The sequence below is a fragment of the Monodon monoceros genome, unplaced genomic scaffold (genome assembly GCF_005190385.1).
Source record: "Monodon monoceros isolate NGI ecotype Baffin Bay Population unplaced genomic scaffold, NGI_Narwhal_1 Super_Scaffold_17, whole genome shotgun sequence".
NCBI lineage: Eukaryota > Metazoa > Chordata > Mammalia > Artiodactyla > Monodontidae > Monodon > Monodon monoceros.
This window is the reverse complement of record NW_021703773.1, coordinates 17,088,316-17,111,161: the sequence shown is the minus strand read 5'-3', so window position 1 is coordinate 17,111,161 and position 22,846 is coordinate 17,088,316.

Sequence of the window (22,846 nt, the reverse complement as noted above, 5' to 3'; positions counted from 1 at the left end):
TAGCCACCCCTAACCTCAAATTACTTTTCTGTTCCCTTTCCACCCTAACCTTAAATCACTTTTATGCTTTTAAGTGCCTTATATATAGGAAATTTCTGGCACTAGTATAATCTCATGGCCAACAAAGATAAGAAACTAAGCAATAGCAGTGCCACATGGATAGGGATAAGCATTGTGTTGGTGTCACACTGGAGGGGCACAGCAGTCCGTTCTCAGGGTTGGGAGAAACTTTTCTATGGATGTAGCATCTAGCCTGAAACCTGAAGAAATCTGGTAGCAGAGAAGTAGACAAAGACTTTTAGTAAGACACAAGAGCACAAGAACATTCTAGGATCAAGAGAGAGTATATAAATTTGGGGGAATTTAACGTGTGGCAGAAGAATGGTGAGATAAAGGGGTGAGAGATGAGGCATGAGAGCCAAGTGGGGACCATGCCGAGCCTTGTTGGGAAGTCTGACCATCTTTCAGAAGGCAATGAGGGAGCCATGGATACCTTTTAAGCAAACACGTGACATGGTGAGGGATGTGCTTTTGAAGGATGTCTCTCTAACTGCAGCCTGATAGTATGATCACATGTCCTGATTTTCTAGAACAGATCCAATTTTTTTTTTTTTTTTCTCTCCCATTGCAGAGCACAGGCTCCGGACGCGCAGGCCCAGTGGCCATGGCTCACGGGCCCAGCTGCTCCGCGGCATGTGGGATCTTCCCTGACCAGGGCACGAACCCGTGTCCCCTGCATCGGCAGGCGGACTCTCAACCACTGTGCCACCAGGGAAGCCCAAACAGATCCAATTTTTGCTTATAGTTCTACTGTCAATATGAATAGTGTCCCTTTTCAATCATAAAATTTGATTTTGATGATAAATTATATGGTTTTGCCAAGAGTGGGCAAAGAAGACCGTGTAGCATGAAGATCTTGGTTGCAATTGGTTGCAGCATTCCGGAGGAGAGAGGATGTCTTGCATTAAGATAGTGATAGTGAGGGCAGAGCACAGTAGAAGATAGATAGTAGTAGTAATATTTAAGAGGTAGAACACACAGCAGATGGTGGCTGATTGGATGTGGGGAATGAGGAAGAATGACAAGGGCTATAACACCCCAGGTTTCTCCCTTGGCAGCTGGGTAGATGGTGGACCATTTATTGAGAACACCAGAAGATGAACATATTTTGGGGTTGGAGAATAACAACTGAATTTTGGGAATTGTGGAATTTAAGACATCTGTAGAATGTCTAACAGATCTGGGAGACATTTTAATCTATGGATCTGAAACTCTGGATAGACTTCTGAGCTGAAGGTAGAAATTTTAAGGTTGTCCATGTAAGTATAGTAACTAAAACTACATGAGTGGATGAGATGACCCAGACTTAATATAGAGAGAAGAGTAAAGGCCTGGGACAGAGCCCAGAGGAACTTCGACACATGATGGAGAGTAAAAGAGGAGTAGTTCACAGAGGAAACTGAGAGGAAGGGGCAGAGAAATAAGAAACAAGGAGAATGTGATGTTCTGGTACCAAAAAAAGAGGGTTTTTCAAATGGAGGAAGCTGTCAACGGTGTCGACTGCTGGAGAGAATAAGATGAGGACTGAAAAAAAAACAGTGGGTTTAACAACAAGGTCACCTTGGCAAGAGGGTTTTAGTGAAAGGATGAGGGGACATCTAAGACATGACAAAGTAGAGTGGGAAGAAACTCTTTCCAGAAATCTTTACACTTAGATGTGTGTCTCTGTTAATTGAAAAGGGATGGTAGTAGATGAATTAATTCCTTCTTTTTATTAGTTAATATGTTCCATTTCCTAGGAAGCACATCGGTTGACCCATTTAAGATACAAGTGTCGTTTAAAAAGTCCCTAAGGAGGTTAAGGCTTAATGTCAGGCTCTAGAAAAGACTGGTGAGAAAGATGTTTAATACCAGTGTAAAGGAAGATTTTAGGTCTCTTTAAATGTTATTACATAGTCAACGGTCTGCTTTTCCTATAGGGAAGCCTAGAACTTGCTGTGAATTTTGCTTTTCCTTTATCTTAGAGCCTGAAATCAATCAATTACCTGCTGTCATCTTCCCTGCACTATTTTTAGTACCTGCTTTTTTATAATTATCAGTATATGTCAAACGCCCTTACCATTAACTGATAGGAAGCCAGGTGGAAGAAACACAAACTACCGGGGTGTGATCTCAGAGGAGGCCTAAGAGTTTGGGTCCTGATATCGAATAGACCTGATTCAGCACCAAGCCTCAGTTTTTCTATCTGTAAAATGTGGATATCAATAGTAACCTCCTCACGTTGTCTTAAGGATTAAATGACACAAGATGTAGATAAATCACTTAGTTGCCTGGCACACAGTAAATACCCAAATAAAAGTTCATCACTAGATAGATTATTGTTTCACTTTTTTTTCTGGTACAGTGTCATTTCAAAAAGGCTTTGTGTATGGAGAAGCCTTTTCAAGGTCAGGATTAAAGTCAGTATCAGTGTTGTAAGAATAAAATTGATAGTGCATTTATCTGCCATATTCATTTGCCTGCTATATTGAAAAACTAGGGATAGTTTTCTTAGTGTCAGTTGTGTCAGTCAACCATCTTCTGCTTCTGCCTTACATTAGCAAAAACTCAACTGTCTTTTCCCATTTTATGTTGTTAATTTACAATTGTTGGTATCCCCACTTCCTGCAGAAGAATTGTGGCCTTTTGGGGTATCACTTAAATATTATCAGGTTTAGCTGAGTCTGCCAAAGAGATCTCAAGTCACTGAGCACAAGAGTTCCTAGTTGTGTGATGATATTTGTAGCATCCTTAGCCAGAGTTGTCAGAGGCTGAGGGTATATCCCCTGCGCTTAGCCATGTTGGAAGATCAGCTCACGGTGCTTTGACGATTCTTAGATACAATTTGCTTCAAGACTATTAGCTTTATAAATTTATCAGCCACCAGCAAATGAACAAAGTCACCAGAACTCGAGAAGGGAACATACTTTTCTCAGCTGCCAACCAAAGAGAACAGTGAGAGAAAGTAAAAATGCATGTAGTATATTTTCAGTGTGCAAAAACATGCAAATTTCTGGATTGGCTGAAATGTACTCCACACAGGGACTATGAAAGGATTTGACAAAAATGAGACATTCACGCTTTAAGTAGTCACTAGCCTGATTCTAGGACCTCTCGTTAATTTATGAATGATTAGAAACTTAGGTGGAAAGAAGAACAATGACTCAAGGGATTTGGGAATATGGGAATATTGACAAAGTATGTACAAAGTGATGGGTGATAGAATCTAGATAATTAGTACAGAAAATGAAGGCAGGATGGTTTTGAAAAGTTTCCAAGAAAGGGCAGGAGACAGTGGACCTAGGAAGTAAAAGATGTGGTAGAGTGGGAATTAAATATATCAATGTCAGACCAGTTCTAGGTCATCAGAGACAAGTCTTGAGCCCTTGGTCTTGTCCATTTGTCCCATCTTTGCTCATCTGCAGTGTTGCTCTCATAACTGCTGCTTTTGGAGATAATTTGGACTAGAAGTAAGCTAGCTTTATAGCATTTGAAAAATGTAGCAGGATGCTAGCTCACCTTTGGGGGAATGAGTCATTTTCCCTTTTATAGTGAAGAGATACCAATCTGTCTTCCTACATAAATTTTCATACTCATTTAACTGTTTTCTGATGTGCTTTGGGATCACTTGGATTCAGAGAATAGCATACATGAGTCAGTATTTTGCGATAATATTTTCTAATTTAGAGGTTTTACTTTTTCGAATGTAGTTTCCAGAATTGCCTAAAAAAGAGTGGCTCAGAACCATGCTCTACAAAACTCATATATTCAAAAAAAATTTCATTCCACGCTCAACTGCATAGTAATTCCTGGAATTTTTAGTGGCAGGAGTTTGTGAGCTACCAACTGAAAAATTGATCAAAGTGCTATTAGAACTCACCTTCCTTCTATTAACAGTCATCATAATGGCCCCCAGCCCTGGGTGCTTCTCTTGTTCAACTTCAGTCATCCTGAACCCGTCACCGAGCTTTCCATGGATTGGCTTATTAAAGTTTCACTGATGAATGTTTTCCCCTATTTGGCGCCTGCCTTTGGAAAGATAGCTGCAAGCAAGGAATACTCAGTAACTCAGTCATACGTGGGGGAAGCGCTAAAGAAAGGCAAACTTTTCTTACTGATGTGAAGTGACTTTGGTAACTATTAAACCTCTAGAGGAGAAAATGCTTTTTCAGTGCATATTCCTGCCTTGTAAAACCTGTCACAAACACAGCCCCTGACTTTTAAAGATGCTACTTAAAAAAACTCAGCTGGTGGGCATAATATTTAAATATTGCCCCAGTATGATTCCCAGCAGCTGTTACTGAAAAACAGGTGAAGTGCGTCATAGTCAAAGTTCGAGCAGTTTCTGGGGGAGGTGTTCAGAGAGAGTGAACTGAGCCTTTTCTCCCTGCTGGGAAGCCACGGCAACAGGAGGGAGAGGGCAGGAAGAAATGTGAGCAGGTAGATTCTTCTGTGTAGGTGAGTGGATGAGATAATGAAGTTAGCTAATTTGGGCTCTGCTGACTTATTTTTCTGTTCCTGGAACTTTTCTCTGTACAAACACAGGAAGCCATCTCCTTGGTGAGGTTTTTAATGAAACAATTTACTTGAAATAATAATAAAAAAAAGAGCTTCCCATGCTGCTTGCGTTTTAGTGAGAGTACTTCCTCTACAGCTAGGTCTGTGTTATTGATTGGAAACCCTGGCATGAAAATATCCCAACTATCTCTGGGAAAGCAGGACTAATTTACGTGTGGTTTACCAAGTGATTTGGATTGTTTTACTCCTTCACTTAAAATGTGACTCTGACAGGCTTTCAGAAGGTTAATGTATGTATTATATTTACAAAAGAAAAAAGGAATTTAAAAAAACAATACAGGGAAAAATATTAGTCTTATAAAGCTGTGACCAATATTCTTCCCAAAAGGTGTTATAATTCCACTTTAAAACTGATTTATAGGGGATTCCCTGGTGGCGCAGTGGGTGAGAGTCCGCCTGCCGATGCAGGGGATACGGGTTCGGGCCCCGGTCCGGGAAGATCCCACATGCCGCGGAGTGGCTGGGCCCGTGAGCCATGGCCGCTGAGCCTGCGCGTCCGGAGCCTGTGCTCCGCAACGGGAGAGGCCACAACAGTGAGAGGCCCGCGTAACGCAAAAAAAAAAAAACGGATTTGTGATTCAAACCGTAAAATGGTTATAGATTGACTTTTTGTAATATTCAGATTGTACTGTTCTGCATAGAATGTGGACCCAGAAAGGGGAAGCACTTTATTTTGGAAACGTTTGGCTTAGGTAATTTGTGAGTACAAGTGTTAACTAATGTTGACTCCAGAGGGACTTATTTGTAGGGTTGTATTTTTGAATACTGAGTTTATTTTAAAAACCATTTTGGAATGTTAAAATAAGCTTGATTTTAAAAAAAAAATTTGGATTGAAACATACATCTTTTTGTGTTTAAACCTCCAGAAGTATTCTTCATTTTCCCAATAACTTGTACCACCCTCTGAAAATCTCCAGTGTTAGGAAACCCTTTGTTATATTTAAATAATTATAGAATCACAGGAATCCTCTTTAAGAAGTTATTTCTTTGTGCCCAGGTAGCCCTTTGAGAGGCCACTACAACATTTAAAGACCTAAAATTCTTTGTTTGCAACACTGTAGATTTCCTTTAGATTACATTCCAGGGTCAAATAACTTTTACAGCTGAGAACTTTTTCCTGCCAAACCTAAACTCCTCCCCTTAAATTTTAAGGCTATATATCAAAATCCAGAAGCAGGCCCTGTCTACCCACCTTGTACAAAGATATCATTCTCTTTTTCTCCCGGAACGATGGAATTGAAAAAAAGCTGTTTGGTTTCACATAAGGGGCCAGTTTTTCCTCTTGAAAAACTCATGAGATTATAGTATTTACTGACATAGTTCCATGACCAATCTTTGAGTCATCTGTTTGGAGATTTTACCACTTTTGACTGTAAGGGGAAGAGAAAGTTATGTGGAGCTATTGCTCCAAGAGCATCAAATACTTCGATAACAAAATCTGGGGGATAATAATTTCACCCAGCAGGCTCTGGGATACTAACAGATTTCTAGGTGATTAAAATTTGAAAGGACACAGATAGCCATTTAAATGTAATGGGATTGTAGATGAAAGTGCACAGGGTGTTTGGTTAATTCCTTTAGATCTAGTCAGACTTGTTACAGCTAATGTCCAATAATGGGACAATGCCCTTTGTTAGCCTAAAGCTTTTTCTCAGTTTCCATTTTCAATGCAAATCTAATTATCACAAACATATTAAATTATTTGGGAGGAGTAGAGCAAACAGGAGGGCATAATTGTTGCATCTTAACCCTTGCTTTTGGTTATATAGACAGTGCCCTGTTGGAGATCAAAAGATATGTAAGAGGGCTTCCCTGGTGGCACGGTGGTTGAGAGTCTGCCTGCCGACGCAGGGGACACGGGTTCGTGCCCCGGTCCGGGAAGATCCCACATGCCGCGGAGCAGCTGGGCCCGTGAGCCATGGCCGCTGAGCCTGAGCGTCCAGAGCCTGTGATCCGCAACGGGAGAGGCCACAACAGTGAGAGGCCCACGTACCGCAAAAAAAAAAAAAAAAAAAAAAAAGATATGTAAGAAAGTGTTCTTACCTTTAAAGAATGAATGCTCTAGAAGGGACAAAAGGAAAGTACAAAAGTATGTTTTGCACAATGTGAGAAAATAAGAAATGCAGAAATAGAAGAAAAACAGCAATTATTGGGGAAAGACTAGTAAATCCAGTCACAAATATTGAACAAAGTGTTGAGCAGTGGGGGTGGGGAGGGAGAATGTGGAATTGAAGAAGAAAAGATATTATTCATATTAGAGATTGGACATTTCACAAAGCAGCAGGAGCTGAGCAGATAACTCTTCAAGTAGTGACATGAATGAGGAGACAGAGCCAGATTTTTATAAAAAAATATTCCAAGTCTTTCCTTGAATTTATTTGACTAGTTTTATTGCTTCAAGATTTAGGACTATTGCCATATTGAATAAAATGAGAACAAAAACTTCTCAGTATTTCCAGAAAATTGCCTGGAAGGAGAAAAAGAAGCAATAAGTGAAGATGACAAATAAATGGGTCATGGTGGTAATAGGATTTTATCCCATTATTTTAAATTTAAGGCTGGTTTACCTCTTTTGAATTGCCTGGTTGTCTTAAGAATAAATTATTTAATTTACTCTTCAACTAAAGAAGAAATGAAAATCAAAATGTATATTTTCATAGTATGTCTCTTCAAAACTTTTAATTTTCATAATCACAGTGAGATGAAAGGCAGTTAAAGCATGGACATAGGAGGGAAGAGCAGTGCCTTCTTGTTGGGAGACCTGTTTGAAGTCCTGTCTCATTAACACCCTGAGGCTGTTTCCTCATCTATAACATTTATGCTGTTAGTTTCAATAGAGGAATATATAGCACAGGGGTCCTGGTTGACGAGGAATAGCTCTGATACAAAGGACAATCTAGGCACATGTGCCTGTTATTTCTCCCTGGGGACTCTGTCATATCGTATTCTGGGGGCCTCTTTAATTTCCTTACTTTCGGCTCCTGTGTTCTTACCTCTCTGATGGCAAGAGAAAAACCATAAAGATGATTGCAAGAGGGACTTCCCTTGCGTTCCAGTGGTTAAGACTCTGTGCTTCCACTGCAGGGGGCACAGGTTTGATCCCTGGTCAGGGAACTAAGATCCCACATGTGGTGTTGCGTGGCCAAAAATTTTTTTTAAAAATTAAAAAAAGAATGTGAGGTAAAAAGAACATTTCTTTCTTCAGCTATTAGAGAAGAGTTAGCTTAAGCCATCCAAATCACAGTTCTTTTTTTCTTGGACTCTACCACGGTCCTACTAGGTCTCCCGTGGGCTTCTAACCTCTTCAAAAAGGAGATAGTCCATGTTACAGGGGAAGAAAGGGAGGGAAAGAAAAGCGGCACACATACATGTACACACAAACTACAACAGATAATTGTGTTGCCCAAGTAATGTGAAGTAAAGAGAGAGAATAATTGAATAAAGATAATCCAGACAGGTCATTTCAGGTAGACGGTTGGTTGGTTGATTTGGTTGGTTGATTCATGTATTCATCCAAATCTTACAGAGGTGTCTTCCGTGATTCAGACACTTCTTAGGGACCAGACAGACAAGGACTCTTCATTCTCTTACATTTTAGGGAGATGAGAGAAACAAACAAGTAAAAGCATAGCTGAATAACCTATTTCTCATTATGGTAAGAATTTTGGAGAAAATCAAATATGGTGCTGTGATAGTAAATGGAGGGGGGCCGAGTTTAGTCAGACTGAATCTGCAGGGAAGGCTTTACTATTCAATGAATATTGATTTGGTGTCTATGGGGTGCTGGACATTGGCACCCATTTATCACTGCCTGTTTCACAAAAAGCCCAAAGCCCTTCCCGGCTGACTTCCATTTCTGTGACGCTACCTGAGGGGCTGTCCTTCCTCATTCCCCACCTCCAGGCTAAAGCATGTGACTGCTGGGTCAGGTGAGATCGTACGAGGTCATACACAGGAAACTCTTCTATAAACTCTATATAACAAATATTTAATGTATGTCTTCTATATGTCAGTCATATATCAGTGAATAACACATACACACACATACACACACGATGCACACACACGTACAGAGCCCTTGTAGAGTTTACAATCTATTTAAAGATATATTCTCTTCGTCTTTCTCTTTCTTACAAAAAGGCAAATTTAAGGCCAGAATTATTGTAATGAAACCATTTTCCTTTGCGCTTTATTAGATTGAGATTTCAAATATTTGCAAAGCAAATAGTCATTTATTTAGAGGCATTTTCGCCCAACATTCCTATACCTTTCATATTTGCTTTATTCTTAATCAGGTTTGGTTACTAAGTGAAGTAAGGCCCCTCTTTCAACTTGATCATTCAGTGTGTTATATTTCAAGCCTTTGGGTTTATTTCAAGATTTTATTTACAAAGAATTTGTCTATTTTTGAACTTATTTATTATACTATAAGCGGGCATGAAGTTATCTCTTCCACATGCCTTATAGTTCAATCCACTACCTCAAAACAGCAAGGTGGGACTATTTATCTTTTAAAATATTTCAGCAGACTAAGGAATATTGGTTGAAGATGCAGAAACATACACCTTATGAGAAAATGGGTCAGCTTAACATCTTCTACTTTGAGATGGGCACGCTGCCCAAAACATTAACAGCAATAAAATTATTCCGTAACTTACAATGATTAATGAAGAAAAGGTGCCTCTTTACCTCAGCTAAATTCTTCAAATGACAGAACAAATAGAAGAGAGGAAATAAAAGTTGTTCATGTTTTTTTCATGACTCCAGTAGAGGTTAGAGTAACCAGAAACTTATGGGCCGTAGAATGTCCACTTTCTATGTGAAGGTGAAAGACCTTCATGCCATTACCAGCTTGGAAACTGCCTCTGGGTATAGGAACAGCACTCAAGCTTGTCCAGGAAAATGATATCCAGGGGGGAAATGTATTCCAGTTTTTAGCATTTACCTCATGATTTTTGCGGTGGAAATGTCTTAAGGGATGTAAAATGAACACTGCGCTTTAAGATTACCTTGAAGAGTGTTTTGCTCACTGAAGCATAAAAAAACATAGTGTTTCAAATTAGAAAAAGGAAACAGAATAGGAACTAAAAAATGGATGCAATAGCTAAAACCAAAAAAGAAAAATATTTTAAAAATGAGAAGAAAATCATTTTATCTTGCACTGTTTGAAATCCCCTCTATTTTTTCCAATTAGAACAAAACTACAATATTGTGAGTCTCCCTAATGCACATTTTTTTCTTTTCTTTTTTTAGAATTCTTTTCCATTATAGTTTATTACAGGGTATTGAATATAGATCCCTGTGCTCTACAGTAGGACCTTGTTTATTTTGTATACAGTAGCTTGCATCTGCCAGCCCCAAACTGCTGATGTATTTCCTCCTCCCCCCAGTTTTCATTTTGGTAATCGTAAGTTTGTTTTCTATGTCTGTGAGTCTGTTTCTGTTTTGTAAATAAGTTCATTTGTATCAAAGTTTAGATTCCAAATATAAGTGATACCATATGGTAGCTGTCTTTCTCTGTCTGACTTCAGTTAGTATGATAATCCCTGGGTCCATTCATGTTGCTGCAAATGGCATTATTTCACTATTTTTTATGGCTGAGTTGTATTCCATTGTATATATCAATATATACCACATCTTCTTTGTCCATTCATCTGTCGATGGACATTTAGGTTGCTTCCATGTCCTGGCTATTGTAAATAGAGCTGCAGTGAACATTGTGGCACATGCATCCTTTCGAATTATGGTTTTCTGCAGCTATATGCCCGGGAGTGGGATTGCTGGATCATATGGTAACTCTATTTTTAGTTTTTAAAGGAACCTCCATTCTGCTTTCCATAGTGGCTGCACCAGTTTGTATTCCTACCAACAGTATAGAAGGGTTCCCTTTTCTCCACACCCTCTCTAGCATTTATTTCTAGACTTTTTAGTGATGGCCATTCTGACTGGTGTGAGGTGATACCTAATTGTGGTTTTGCTTTGCATTTCTCTAATATTTAGCAAAGTGCAGCATCTTTTCATGTGTTTATTGGCCATCTGTATGTCTTCTTTGGAGAAATGTCTACTTGGATCTTCTGCCCAGTTGATTGGGTTGTTGTTGTTGTTGATTTGTATGAGCTATTTGTATCCTAAGCTGTATTTTTAAAATGGGTGACACATTCATGGTAATTTGAGATTGGGAGAGAAGATGCTTTCTGGAGGCCATGGCGATCAGGCACTTTCAGATTCTGGATGTGAAGCAGCATGGCCTATAGATTAGAGCAATATCTACCTGACAAAAGAGTATCAGTGGTAAGGATTGGAGTAGTAGTGACATAACATAGGAAACGGATGAACTAAAAATAGAATTCAGACAGGCATCTTTTATTTCAGACAATGGTACCTTTTTTGTAGTGTATTTTTTGGAAACGTCGTTTTCTAATCCTATGTGTCAAGATAGGCTGCTCTGTGTTGTTTCTGCCTCCTGAGCTTATCTAGAACAATCAGGCAGGTGCATGCAAGAATTTTTTTCCTTTTTTTGCCATCTAATCTATTTTCTATTATCCACAGATTTTTTTGACCAGACAATGAACCTCTGATGGGCAGATATATGATTACCAAACATTATGTTGTAGCTCCCATAACATTGGTTTTGTTGATATTTTTCCTGCTGGGATAATCACTGTATTGAAAGGGTACAGATTATGGCCAAGGACAGAGTTGTTGAATGAGTTCGAAATTAGTCAGTCCGAGGTTCTGCAAATTTTAATTCAGAAACTGCTGGATTTAAGTTTGAATTTTGATTTTTTTTTTCTTGCAGGGGTATTGAGTGCATTTTTCATACTCAAGGACAATAATTAGTCCTTGCCAGGCAAAGATGGAAAATTCTACTTCATTAGTAAGCCCAAGAGAGGAGGCTCTCTGAACTTACTTTAACATCCCGCTGGAGAGAGTCAGGATTCAGTACAGAAACATCTGGGCTGCTAAGGGATTGGGGAGTACTAGGCGGGGGTTCCTCCTAAGGACTAAAATACTGCTTTGCTCTAAAGGTATCTGTTCTACCAGGGTCAAGAATAATAGAAAAATAAGGGTAAGGAGTCAATTCTGGGCAGAGTCTTGTTTATTCTACTGGCACATGCAGTGCTTGGGAATTACTATGTGAAGCATGACTTAATAAGTGTTTTCTCCATTGCGCCCCATTATAATTATATATGAAAGAAAGAATTGCATATTCCTTCAAGGATATTGGGTTCCAGATTAAGATGTACCTACCATCCGACTATTCAAAAGATGCTGCTAAGCCCAAATCATTTCCATGAGAAAGTAGTAATGGATTAACACAAAGGGCAGTTTCCATTTTCTTCTCTTCCCTCCATTTTCTGGCTTGCTAGTGTAATGGGGCCAGAGCATTTTAGTCAATGCTGTCTGATAGAACTTTCTCTGATAATGGAAATGTTCCATATCTGCACTGTCCAATATGATAGCCACTCACCATATTCTGGGCGTTAGGAACTTGAAATGTGGCTAATGTTACTGGTAAATGAATTGGAAATTTTATTTAATTTTAGCTAACTTAAATTTAAATAGCTACATGTTGCTAATGGCTACCACATTGACAGGGTGATCTAAGAAATGGAATAAAACCATAAGTAATGCATTCATTTATCTTCACTGACCAGAATTCTTAGATGCTACAATTAGAATTATTAAAATGTCACATAGTGTTGTCACTTCACAAAAATGAATTTACTTTTCCTTTTACTTTTTAAACCAAGGGAGGAACATACATTTTTCAGACAGGGTAATCAGTTCAGTGAATATGCTTTCATAAATAATATTGCTTCTTTTATTTTGTGTAAGAAACTGATCTCCGAATCATATAAAGGGAAGTGTCTGCGCCTTGAGAAGACACATCATGACACAGCAGTGATGGAACATGAATTGTCTGTATACTGCAATATCTCAGCTTTCTTCAGGATTCATTTTGCTTTCTTCAACAGGCCAGGAGAACTCTCAAGGTGAAGGGTATCAGGTACAGTTTTCAGGTGTGGTCAATTTCTTGCATTACAGTTGTATTTGTGTCAGAAGTCAAATAACAGACCTTTAATATTTTTTCACTGATTTTTTATTATTCCAGTGGGTTCTGTTACGTGATCTTTTGTGTTCATGTGTTAACTATTGATATATTATGGCAAACCATACTAGAGCCATACAAACTAATCCCTTTAGGAGTTTATGGTGGAATTTAACAACACATAGAAACAAATATGCCACCTTTCCAATATTAAAATTTAGGTGAAGTTCATTATATCATATGTGAGGCTAAGTGCTCCTTTTTGACTATTAGGCATAATTCACTACTGCCTATAATTTTAGTCTAAATTCTGGTTCCATGTTTTTCTACCATTGCACTTTCCCTCATTTCCAGAGACTGCAATGTCTTCTTGACTCAGGAAATGAAGAGAAGGTGAAAGTGGGAAAACTGAGGGAGTCTAGAAAAGTTAATGGATAGATTGTGAATATCTATGAAATTTTCACCCTCTCTGTCCCATTGTCTTCTTGTCAATTTCCTCTACAAATGTTTTACTAAGGTATAGAGGCCAGTCAACTTCAATTTACAAAATATGTATGACATTGTCAGCGTGTAGAATTGTCCTCTAATAACATGAATTTTAGAGATGTGTTCATAAAAGGGAAATTGTACTCAAGATGTCTGAGTGAATTGTTACAGCAACACATTTGACTGAAGTAACTTTTACTCAGTTTTTTCCTTCTCCTTTCCTTATTTTGAACTTTGTACCACAGTTCTCCTTCTCTTAATTAAATAAAAAAAATTAAAACATATTTTCCAGGATATTTGGAAAGTATCAGATAAAGTTACTTACCTTACCTGAATTCCTGAATGTATTTCAGAGCAATCTTTCTCCCATGCTGATCACAGAGAATCTTCCTAATACACTTCAAGACTTTCTGTCATGACTTCTACAGCAGTGGACAATCATCTAGGTCAACAGGTTTTGGGGGTGAGAGTCTTCAGGGAGGTACATTGCCACATTTTGAAAGCTGATTGTTTTATTAGAGAGACTAGGAATGTTGGCAGCAGTGAAACAAATTCTTTTTGGAAGCTTATTTATTTTTTGGCAACAAAAATTCTGCTTCAGGTGAAGATCAGCACATGGCAAAATAATAACCCTGTAATTCTGATTCCCTCATGTGGGTAAGCAGGGTTAGAGATAAATAAGAGTTCAACTTCCCCTTCTCAAGTAGACATTCACACATTTTGTAAAGCAATCCACCTTTCAGAGAAGATGGCAACAGAAACGAACTGTCCTACCTCAAGTAAAAGCCAAACAGTAACAAGTTACCCTGCAGTGCTTTGTTTCAGAGCCCGTCTTAAGAGATGAAAGGAAAGGCAGAGAGAAAGAGAGAGAGAGATGAAAGAAAGAAAGAAAAGAGAGCAAGAGAAAGAAAGAAAGAAAGGGAAAAATATTTTGACTCTGACAACTTACAAGATTTAAAACAAAACTGGAGATGCTCCTAGAGGAAAAACCCAACAGATGCATACTTACAGAACACTTCATTGTGTTCAGTTTGATTCTAGACAGGCTGACTTAGGAAGGGTTAAATGAATGCTAATTTTTCACACAACCACACTTCTAACTGTAACATCTAAATGGCAGAGTCAAAATTGCTGTGCTTGAAACCTAGCTCCTCTTGGGCTAAGTTTTTAAGTTCTATAGGCTTTAGTTTCTTTACCTATATAATTAGGATAACCATCATACTTATTTTATAGGTTTATTATTATTATTATTAATAACTTTTGTTTTTATCTCCAAGTCATTCAACTTACTTGTGTCTGTATCTGTTGCCATTATCCTAACCCATCTGCCTATCATCTCTCGCTTGGAACACTGCCTTAATTGCCTATTGGTCTTCTTTGCACTTCTTGATTTTTTCCATTTCCTGTCTTATCACATAGAAACCAAAGTGATTAACAAAAAAACAGAACCAAAGAACAACTGGATCAGATTGTGTTACCCTCTCTCAAAATCCTTCAACATTTTTCTTTTGCTCTTAGAATAAAATCTCAACTCCTTTTCATGACCAGCAAGGATTTAACAAATCTGGTTCCTCTTCTGCTTCATCTTCTCTGGGCTTTTACACTTACCGTCCCTTCTGCCCGAATCGTTTTGCCCAGTTGGTGGTAGAGGTGGCTCATAGTCATTCTTTCGGTCCATCTTAAACGATCCCTCTACTTATAGCCCTTCCTTCCCTCCTTCATCTCAGTTGTCCTTCCCTAGCTATTGTCAATACAATCATCATGTTTATTTTCTTAATCACAATATAAAGGTATCTTGTTCACCATCATGTCGCCAGGGCCCAGTGATCATGTGACAAATAGTGGTCACGCACAATAACAGGTACTTATTAAAAAAAAAATTTTATTGAAGTATAGTTGATTTACACTGTTGTGTTAATTTCTGCTGTAGAGCAAAGTGACTCAGTTATACATATATATGTTCTTTTTCATATTCTTTTCCATTATGGTTTATTACAGGATATTGAATATAGTTCCCTGTGTTATACAGTAGGACCTTGTTGTTATCCATCCTATATATAACAGTTTGCATCTGCTAATCCCAAACTCCCACTCCATCCCTCCCCCACCCCCCTCCCCCTCCAGCTACTTTTATTGAGAGCTGTGATAGGCACTCTTTCAAGCGCTTTGCACGCACACACTTATATTCCTCACAACCTGTGAGACAGGTGTTATTTTTATCTCATTTTAGATGAGAATTTAAATATTCTGCCCAAGGTCATTTAGCTAAAAGTGGTCGACTTGAGACCACAACCAAGGAAGACTAGCTGCAGAGTCTAACTCTGTAATCATTTTTCAAATCCTGATGAATATTTGAATAAATGAATATGCATAGTACATGCCTAGCATCTAGCATGTGTTAAAAATAAAGCTATTAATATTGTTATTATTCACATGGGAACAATTTTATTCTCTTACTGGCTTGTTTCCTCAGAGTCGTAGTGGCCAGAGCATGGGTTAAAGCTGTTAGAAGTTGAACGGGTAGCTGACTGGTCTGTAAAACTTCTACGGAGTTAGCTGTCTGCCTATAATAGTTCCGTGACAGACATGCCTTGAGTCAAATCAGCTGATTTGGCTTAAGGCTCTCTCAAACAGCCTCGTGGAATACGAATCTTCATTTTAAATTTGAAGATCTAATGCTACTCGATGTTCCACAAATCTTACTTACAATCAGTGTTACACTTCTATGGAAGCTATAAAATATATTTCAGTGACTGGAAGCCGTTCAAAAGATTATCTAGAGATTTACTACTTTTAAATTGGAAGCAGAATAAGTGCAGTGGCTAAGCAACAGAGGGGAAATCCAGGGCCGAGGCTTCATCTAATCCTCATTACTATCTTCTGTTGGTCTTTCCTCATTTCAATCAAATTTGACCTTTAATAAAAGATTTACAGTAATAAAAGGAGATGAATACTCATTTAAATTTAATGGTTGTACTGATCTGTACTAACAACACATACCCCCCAAAGCCTAGGTATTACGCTAGGAAATTTGAAGCATATCTGGACAGAATTCTGTTCATGAAGTAGTGGGTTCCACACCTTAACCCTATGGCTAGATGGCGAGTCCCCTTGATCTTAACTCACAGGATTATGGTGAAGATTTGAAAATAATGATGCATGTAAAGCACTCTTGCAGTGGCAAACACATTGCAAATACTATTATTTTTCCTAATCTAATTATTAATTTAAAATAATCTTGAGGGCTTTCGTTAATATTTTATTCGAGACTCCTGGAGGCCTGAAGGAATGTGTTAAGAATGACTGAACCTCTTTTTAAAAAGAGAACAGTGACTTCCCTGGAGGTCCAGTGGTTAACAGTCGGAGCTTCCACTTCTGGGAGCACGGGTTCGATCCCTGGTTGGGAAGCTAAGAGCCTGCATGCCACGTGATGCTGCCAAATAAACAAACAAACACGAAGAGAACAATGTACAGATTACCATATGATTACGTATATGTAGCAATATATGAAGGCTATGTGTAGAGAGGAGGCGTTACTTTCTTATTAAAAATCTGTAAGGAACTGGTAATGCCTTTAGCCTCTGTGGACAAGGGAAGAGCCGAAAAAAACAAAACGGAGAGTGGTCTGAATTCTCTCTTTTGTTACTATGTGGTCTGGCCTTGACCAAAAGAACTGTTTATTGCATTAATTCCTTTCTTACTGAACACGGGTTGTTCTGATTCTTACTGTTTAATCTGTCAGTGATGTCTGGCTAACCTGAGTCCTTGATATCTGCAGGTTTGCCTGATTGTTTTGTTTTGTTTTTCATGTTATGACAATTACAACTTGGAGGCGGGTATTTTGTTGAGATAAAGCTTTCATCTCTTCTTGGAGTTTATACCCTGCTTTTTTCCTTACTGTGATGCTTCCTTTTTAAAAATATTAAGTATAATACTCATATTAGCAATAAATAGAAGTTCAGAATTCTCGGGAGGAAACATTTTGGAAATAATTACAAAATTTCTTTTTCGTCAGTATTCATTGAGGTAGTTAGTCTACTCAGTATTCAGTGCAGTAGGAAGGAAAGCCACGTAAAAAGGAGTCTTTCAGGAATTAGTTTCTGAAAACTAAATCCATTAAGGAATTTAGACTGGGTGGAACTGAGGGAAACATCAAAAGTGAGGATAAATAAATTCTGGAGACCTAATGTACAACATGGTAACTACAGTTAATAATAATGTACTGTAGGCTTGAAATTTGCTGAGTGTAGGTCTTAAGTGTTCTCACCACAGGCACCAAAAGATAACTATGTGAGGTGATTGATGTGTTAATTAGCTTGATTGTGGTAATCATTTCACAATGTAAATGTATATGAAAATGTCCCATTATGTACGTTAAATAAATACAATTTTTATTTGTCAATCATACTTCAACAAAGCTGTTAAAAAATAAAATAAGAAAATACCTCTGAGAGGAAGATCAGGTGTGACAGAGTCCCCTGAGGGATGGTAATCAGGGAAGAGGGAGAGGTAGATATCCAGGGTATAAAACTATTCTCTTCGGTTGTGGGCAGGAGAGACAATAAAAGAAAAAGTTTCAGCTCTCTAAAGAGAAAGGGACACCCTGATTCTACTTCTTGGCCACTTCCTAGGGAGGCAGTGTGACCCAAGGAAAGAGCAAATACTGCTGTGCTAAAGAAATGTAAGAAAATGAGGGAAATTTCAGCCTGAGACTTCATAAGTGATGGAGAAATGGTACAAAGAAGCCCATTGTGAAGCGTCATTTGGGTCGGGGCTGCTGTCAGGCTTGGAGGCCTTCGGCATTCTGTCATACGTCATCTGAGAGGAATCAGTGCAGGGTGGCCGAGCACAGAGGGAGATTTCCAGCCCAGTCCTTGTGCTTCGGCTCTTTGCTCAGCTTTGCAATGTATTCCATAAGGATCCCTGGGTGGTCATCCCTCCAGGATCCATCAGTTTGAATTTTCTTACACTTGTACGTACTACCAAATAAGCTTTGTTACACAACATTGTCTCCTGTGCTTTGAATGACTGAATTTGAACTGTCTCAGGTTGAGGGGACTGGGTAAAAAAGTAGCCTAGTGAGAGTTGTTAGGCTCTCCTGTTGCTCTTTACATTAAGCTCTGAAGCAGGACTGGGACTTGTGGTAAGAAGCCTGTTGGAGTCCTATTAAAAGCCTATGATAGCGGGAATATCTGAAGACTAGAGACAGGGCTCCCCTTCCACAGTGAACTGAACAATGGACACCCAAATGTATCGTGTCCTAATCCCTGGAGACTGTGAATAGTACCTTATCTGGACAAAGGGTCTTTGCTGCTGTGACTAAGTTAAGGATTTTTCGATGAGATTATTCTGGCCTATCTAGGTGGGCCCTAAATGCTGTCCTTATAAGAGATGTAGAGAGAGAGATGAGACAAACACACAGAAAAGAGGGAGGTGTTGGGAGGCTTTGTCTTCTGAGGGAAGTCTGTTTTTCTCAAGGTGATAACTGATAATAGGACTTTCTAAACCTGGAAGCTAATGCCATGGCTTTGCTTTTAGCTTTCGGCTGTTCCTCTGGGCTGGAATAACTTCCCAACTGCAGCCAAATCTGGAAAGGTGAAAGGCGAGCTTCCATTACATACCTCATGTTTCACGCATACACGTTTACATTGACACATATATATTTTACGTTTAGTTCTTTATACATATGTAATTACAGATGCAATTTAAATCATCCTATTTTAACTTATTATATTATCAGTATTGGTCTATTTGAAGCTACTCTTTGAAAACTTTTTTTTAATAATAATATAATAATAGTTTTTCATATAATGGTAAAAATTCAACCTATTATTGTTTGATACCATGTTGTTTCCCAAATATTTAATAATATAACCTATGCTTTGGGGAATATCCCACACACAGTTCTTTGCAAATCTACCTTAATGAATATATTCATAGAAGGGGAATTTCTGAGTAGAATTGTGTTAACTTTGGAAGTCTTTTTGTACATATTATCAAAATGTTTTCCAAAAACCTTGCAATCATTTACACTCCTGCCTGCAGTGGTTGAGAGTGGCCACTGCACTGTGTGACAAGTAATCAATCACGTAATGACTACTGCCATTAAACCAACCCATCCACCAACCAACCAACAAACCCTTGCCAGGCTGAGCACTACCACACAGGGCTGATTCGTCAATGCAGATCATGTAGGTCTTACCCAACATTGCCTTAGTAATGACTCAAAGGACACAAGCACAGAGCAGGTGTAAGCTTGTCAGTGCTGTCTGGAGAGGCTCGGATCCAACAGAGGCGAGCTTCTCATTGCCCCTTTTCCCACACTGGGCTGGGTTTTGGTTTTAAAGAAGCACTAATAACGTGTGAAGGATATAATGGTTCAGAGGAAGTCACTTACATTTGGGGCTTGTGTGAGTTTTCTATTGTTGTCATAGCAAATGACCACAAATTTAATAACCTAAAACAACACAATGTATGCTCTCATAGTTCTGGGTCATTAGTCCAGCTCACTCAGCTGATTTCTCTGCTCTGGGAGCCACAAGGAAGGCTCTGGGGTGGGCGGGTGGAATCTGCTTCCAGGGTCATTGAGATCATTGACAGAACTCAGTTCCATGTGGTTGTAGGACTGAAGTGTATTTCCTTGCTGGCTGTCGGCGAAGGGTCGTTCTCAGCTTCTAAAGATCACCTGCATTCCGTGTCTTCAAAGCCAGCAACAGTGAGTCAAGTCCTTCTCAGGCCTCATTTCTCCTGCCTTCTCTTCTGCTGTCTCACCACTCCCCCCCTCCCCGCCCACAGCTCCCAACTCCTCTCACTCCCTGCAGCTGGCAAAGGTTCTCAGCTTTGAGTTCACGTGATTAGACAGGGTCTGCCTGGATAATCCAGGATAGCCTCCTCATCTCATCTTCGGCACGTCTGCAAAGTCCTTTTTGCCCTGTAAGGAAATATATGTACAGGTTCTAGTGTTTAGGAGGCGAACATCTTTGGGGGAACCATTATTCTGCCTATTGCAGAGCTTCTTTATTTTTGTACGTGGTTAGTTCTGTGGGGATAAAGAGATTATAGGGCTCACTTCCATTCTCCAGCCAACTGCAGTGCACACATTCTTCAGTTAGAGCCTTATTTACAGTAAGCTATCTAGACCAAGGTTTCTGAACCTCAGCATTATTGACATTTTGGGCTAGATAGTTCTTTACTGTGTAGCTCTTTCCTGTGCCTTACTGGATGTTGAATAGCTTCCCTGGTCTCCACCACTAGATGCCAGTAGTACCTCTTCCAGTGTGACAACCAAAAATGGCCCCAGACACTATTACATAGCCTTTTTATCTATTTATCTATCTATGTCTATTTATTTATTTATATCTCTCTGTGTTGGGTCTTCATTGCCTCGTGCAGGCTCTCTCTAGCTATGGAGAGCGGGGCTACTCTTCGTTGCGGTGCGCAGGCTTCTCATTGTGGCGGCTTCTCATGTTGCGGAGCACAGGCTCTAGGCGCGTGGGCTTCAGTAGTTGTGACACACGGGCTCTAGAGTGCAGGCTCAGTAGTTGTGGCACACGGGCTTAATTGCTCCGCGGCATGTGGGATCTTTCCGGACCAGGGCTTGAACCCATGTCCCCTGCATTGGCAGGTGGACTCTCAACCACTGCGCCACCAGGGAAGCCCCCTTCCTAGTTTTATAGCCAAGAGCTTTAAGTTGTTTTCTTTGAATTTCTTTATTTGTAAGTTTATTACTGTTTTTATAAGGCAACTGGAATTCTTTCATGTGTTATCTGTTCATATCTTTTGCACATTTTCCTATTCCAATGTCTGTCTTTTGGTTATTAGTTTAATAGTTCTCTATATATTTAATATATTAACTTAGTCTGTAATACATGCTGTGAATATTTTTCCAGATATTTTTGTATTATTGATGTGTTATGATGATGAATCTGTCAGAACAGAAAATGAAGATAGAACCTATAAATTAGAGATATTTGGAATGAAGATACCAAGATAAGAATAATATAAGCAACAATATAAGATAAAAGGAAAAACAAAAATCTAAGTTAAGCAAAACGCCATTATAGTATTAAGAATTTGTTGCTTTAACAGTTACTAACTATAGAGCTTCTCTCTGTCCCAGGCACTGTTCTAGGTGCTTGGGATACAACAGTGAACCTATCAGACAATGCTTTCTGCCTCTGAGGAGCTTACATACTAGTGCGTGGGGAGAGCTAATTGAGATAATGTTATGGTGGAAGGTGGAAAGTACCATGGAAAAATAATAAGACAAAGTAGAGCAAGATAGGCAGTCAGAAATTCTGGAGGTGGAGTGGAGGTTGCACACTGCAGTACCAAATAGCATGGTCAGATATCATTGTGAAGATGAGATTAGACACAAGATTTGAAGGAGATGACGGAATTAGCCACGTGGGTATCTTGGGGAAGTACATTCCAGGTAGGAGAAATACCAGTGAAACCCTCTAAGACGGGAGCATGCCTGGTTTAAGGAACAGCAGAGAGGACAGTGTGGCTGGAGCAGAGAAAATAATGAGTAATGAACTCATCTAGTTATTATGTCTGAGGGAAATGGGAAGCCACTGCAGGGCTTTGGATAAAGGAACAGCATGACGTGATTTATTACATTTTTCTCAAATGTTTTATTTTGAAAAAACTTCAGTCTTACAAAAAAATAGTACAGAGAGTCCCTGTATATCCTTCACCCAGCTTCCCTCAATGTTAACAAATTATATAACCATGGTACAATGATTGAAACCAGGAAATTAATATTTACACAATGCTATAATCTACAGACATTATTAAAAATTTCCCGGTATTCAAACTAATGTCCCTTTTCTACGTCTTTTTCTACACTTTCATATTGTACTGGCAAATTATTCTGTAGAATGTCCCTTCATTTTTGTTTCTTTGATATTTTATTAGATTGAGATTGTGCAGTTTTTGGCAGGACCACCAAGGAAGCGCTGTGTCCTTTTCAGTGAGCCATGCCAGGGAGTACAGAATGCTGCTATGTCTCACTACTGGTGATGCTAACTGTGATCACTTGATTAAGGTGGTGTCTGCCACATTTCTGCACTATAAAGTTACAATTGTCCCTTTTATTTATTTATTTTTTAACATCATTATTGGAGTATAATTGGTTTACAATGGTGTGCTTGTTTCAGCTGTATAACAAAATGAATCAGCTATACGTATACATATATCCCCATATCCCCTCCCTCTTGCATTTCCCTCCCACCCTCCCTATCCCACCCCTCTAGGTGGTCACAGAGCACCGAGCTGATCTCCCTGTGCTATGCGGCTGCTTCCTACTAGCTATCTGTTTTACATTAGGGAGTGGGTATATGTCCATGCCACTCTCTCACTTTGTCACAGCTTACCCTTCCCCCTCCCCGTGTCCACAAGTCCATTTTCTATGTCTGTGTCTTTATTCTTGCCCTGCCCCTAGGTTCTTCAGAACCATTTTTTTTTTTAAGATTCCATATGTATGTGTTAGCATAGGGTATTTGTTTTTCTCTTTATGACTTACTTCACTCACTATGACACACTCTAGGTCCATCCACCTCACTACAAATAACTCAATTTCATTTCTTTTTGTGGCTGAGTAATATTCCATTGTATGTATGTGCCACATCTTCTTTATCCATTCATCTGTCGATGGACACTTAGGTTGCTTCCATGTCCTGGCTATGG